A 4304-nucleotide genomic window follows, 5' to 3' on the forward strand; every position below is an offset into this window, starting at 1 on the left:
TTTTCCGTAAAGACCGTTTCACCGTACCAACCATCCGTTCATAGAAGCCTCCATGCCATGGTGCTCTGGGAGGTATGAATTTCCAATAGCACTGCCGTTGAGTTAGGGCTGTGCGTACCTTTGGGTGTGTCCAGATTTTCCTCAGGCATGCTTCTCCTGCCACCAAGTTGGACCCATTGTCTGAAATCATTAACTTGGGACAAGATCTACGTGAAGCAAACCTGCGGAAAGCCTGTAAGAATGCTTCGGCACTCATATCGGGAGTCACTTCTAGATGGACTGCCCTTGTTGTGGCACAAGTAAAAAGACAGATATAGGCCTTTACTGGTTTCTTGTCTTTAGTGCCTGTCAGTGTCAGTGCTCCTGTGAAATCTACTCCTGTTGTCTCAAAAGGATGAATATGTACGACTCATTCCTTCGGAAGTGGAGGAGGGCCAGGATATGGACACACTCTGGCATCGTATCTCCTGCATACAACACAGGATTTGATTATGGACTTTACTGTCTGTCTACCTTGGGGTAGCCAGTACTGTTGTCTTAATTCTGTGAGAGTATCTAATACCCCACCATGCAGAGTGCAGTATTTGTGTATATGTAACACAATTAGTTTGCTTACTATGTGGTGACGAGGGAGCAATATTGGATTTTTTGCTTCCAGATCTATGTCAGCATGTTGTAAGCGTCCTCCGCATCTTATCAAGTTATAATTGTCAGTGTCTAACCAGAGACCCAGATCATGTTGTAGCTTCTTAGGAACATTGTCAATTTCTGTCCCGAATGTGTCGGTCTGAGCTCTTTTAACCCAGTACCTTAAGGCACTAGGGAATTTATGCTTGATTCCTATTTTCTTTAGAAAATCAAACACTACTTGGGTGACACCTACAAGTTGGTCAGTTCAGAGTACCGAGCAGGATCAATTACCAAAGTCCGAGGTAGTTCCGGGTTCTCAGTGGGAACAGTGACATTGGTCACAATGACTTGTGGCTTTTGTTCAGGCCACTGGTCGCTGATTAGCCACTGAGGTCCATTGAACCACATCTCTGCCTTTGTTAATTGCCGTAAAGTCAGGCCTCGGGAGAGATAGTCAGCTGGATTCTCTTTAGTAGGTACATATCTTAGTTTATACCCTGCTGACAACTCTCGTATTTCCTTAACGCGGTTACTCACGTAAGGATTCTTACTGTTATTGTTTTTAACCCACTGTAGCACTGCCTCATTATCTGACCATACTACTGTTTCTTTAAAGTGGATGTGGCTTAAGGCCTTGATCAGATAATGAGCCAATCTTACACCTAGCAGTAAGGCTGTTAATTCCAGTTGTGGCAATGATCTTTTCTTTAAAGGTGCCACTCTGGCCTTTGATGTGAGCAAATTGGCTTGCCCATTTGAGACCAGGTAAGCTACTGTACCATAAGCCTTTCCTGAGGCATCACAAAATACATGCAGCTTAATTGGTTCCCTTTCATTTACTGTTGTGTTCCTAGGGAACTTGACAGACTCTAGGATGCTTAAATCTTTCACTAACCCTTGCCATTTTTCCTGTAGGGCAGGTGTTAGAAGATCATCCCTGCCTATCTTTTGTTGCCAACATTCCTGTATTATCATCTTCCCATTAATTAGTATTGGACTTAATAAGCCTAATGGGTCGAAGGGTTTGCTGACTTGTGATAGCAATTTTCTCATTGTTAAGTTAGTGGTATCTGTCTCCACTGACTTGATTGTCAACTGATCGGTTGTCGTGTTCCATTGGATACCTAGTACCTTTGTCATCTCGGGTACTTGGTAGTCGGGAAATTCAGTTGTGATCAGTTGTTTTAATTTGTCATTGTTAGAGACCCAAGACTGGAGAGGCATATTGGCTCCCATTAATTCTCGATTGGCCTCATGGTATATGTCCAACAGCTTACTTTCACTGTTGGCTGTTCCTTGAAAGTTATCCACATACAGGTTCTCGCTAATTTCTGTCTTGTTCGGGCTATTGGACTTCTTCAAGTGCGTATCCAAGGACGCTTGAAGCAGAAATGGTGAGCTCGTGGCTCCGAACAAAACAGACGCAAACCGATAAGTGATTATTTCACTGTTTGGATCATTAGGATCCTTAATCCATAGGAACTTTGTGTAGTTCCGGTCTTCTTCTTGAAGACCTACCCTAAGGAATGCCTTGCTAATGTCGGCCGTATATGCATAAGTCCCTATACGAAACTTTAACAGCACGTCATAAAGCCTTTGTGTTAGGCTTGGGCCTGTTTGAAGGCAATCATTTAACGAAACACTATTCTGCCCCATCTTAGCACTGCAATTAAATACTATCCGTAGTGGGGTAGTAGCAGAATCCTTCTGAACATGGTGGTGTGGCAGATAATGTCCTTCCTTTGGGTTATCATTTGTTACAACTTCGATAAATTTGTCATCGAGCTGCTTCTGTATTATTTCATGATACAACTTCAAGTTCTCAGGTTGTCTTTGTAAACGTAACACCTGTGATCTTAATTGATTTTGTGCCATGAAGTAGTTGATGGGTAGCTGAGGGTGATTCAGCTTCCATGGTAACCTGACCCAGTACTGATTATCTCTGTAGATAACTGAGTCTAGGTATTGTTTATAAGTCCAGTCATCATCTGGACTAGGTTGTTCAGGGACAATGCCGAGAGTTGCCAGGTTCCATAACTTATATACTGGGGGATCAAGCTCATCCTTGGAAATGTCTCTGAGTTGCAGTGGAGACTGTTCTCCTAGTCATGCAACCATTACTGTGTTGGCATGTTGGTGATCCACAGGTGCGGGTTGTTTTAGCCGTAATACTGGGCCTGTTAGTAAATAGCCACCTGCAGATGGTAACACGTTCATACCGTGGTAATCTTCCTTTCCTATGATAAACTTATGGTAGACATCTGATCCCATAAGGATTCCAATATCGGAAAGGTTGTCCGATGTAATGTTATCAGCCAAAGGAATTCCCTTTTCTTCCAGGAATTTGGCTGTTGTTCCTAGACCTTCTATATACAGGTCTGTTGGAAATCTATCTACTACTAGTGCTGGTACTTTTCGTACATAACCTCCTAATCTTACTGTGGGTCGTACTACCCTGTAAGTTCGGGCTCCTGAGTTAGTCAGGAATCCTGCTATGTTTATCCGTGTCTCCTCTACAGGTGTAAGTTTCAGTTTATCTACCAACTCCTTGGATATAAAGGTCAGTTGGGACCCTTGATCAAATAATCCACGTACGGTGGTTTTATTCTTTCCATTTCTAATGATCAATCGTGCAGTAGGTAGAGCTGATTTATGGTTAGACCTGGTTGTGAAGACACTTATGTCAGGTAACACAGTACAAAGCTTTACTGATGCTGTAGCTCCTTCCTCCTCCTGTGGTTTGGGAGACTTTATACTTGTGTCCCCACAAAGTGCAGTATGGTGTTGACCCTTATGGCACTTAGTGCAGATGCGCATTGCTGTTGTGCAATTGTCGGGATGGTGTTCCCTTATACACTTGCTACATCTACGTAACTCCTTGAGTCGTTTTATGCGTGTTGCACGATCAGGGTAGCGTCTGCAATTGTACATGGAATGTGATTGCTCACAAAACACACATGGTCTCCAGACATTAACAGTATCTTGAGGAGTCACCGTCTTGGGTGACGCGTTAACTGCAGGTTTAGAGGGACCAACTGCATATGTACCTACACTGCCCTGATTCCACTTTGTGGAGGGGGAATATGTCTTAGCTTTGTTTGGAGTACTGTTTGTACTCTGTTGTTTACTATTAGTAGCAGACGTAGGTTTAGATGTCGTTTTTTCTTCTGGATTAACTCTTTCTCGTTCTATGATGGTTTGTAAACCCTTTGTAATCTCCTTTACAGTCAAGGATGACTTACCTACTAATACAAACAACTTATCCAGTATGTCCCTGGGTAATTTCCGTGTCATATGGACTTGTATTATCCAGTCTGACTCATCCAGGTTCACTTTATTTTTAAGTGCCTTGAGCATGGACTCACGCTCCAATCTGAAGGTTTGGAGTGAGACTGCAGTATTATTTGGAGGTTTAATGTCTAACAGTCTCTGTGTTAGAATTCTGATAGTCCTTTCAGGTTTAGCGTAATTATCTTTCAGGAGTTGTACTGCATTGTCATAATCATCATCTGTGTGATTTAGATTACAGACTACCTGATACGCTTCATCCTTCAAGACACTGTAAGTATGTAAACTTTTTTGTTTTTGGCACATTAGCATTAGAATCCACAGAATCGACAAATTTGCTCCATAAACCGTCCCAACTCTCGTCTTCTGTTCCAGAAAAAGTTGGT

This window comes from Procambarus clarkii, unplaced genomic scaffold, assembly GCF_040958095.1.
Source record: "Procambarus clarkii isolate CNS0578487 unplaced genomic scaffold, FALCON_Pclarkii_2.0 HiC_scaffold_1159, whole genome shotgun sequence".
NCBI classification, from domain to species: Eukaryota; Metazoa; Arthropoda; class Malacostraca; order Decapoda; family Cambaridae; genus Procambarus; species Procambarus clarkii.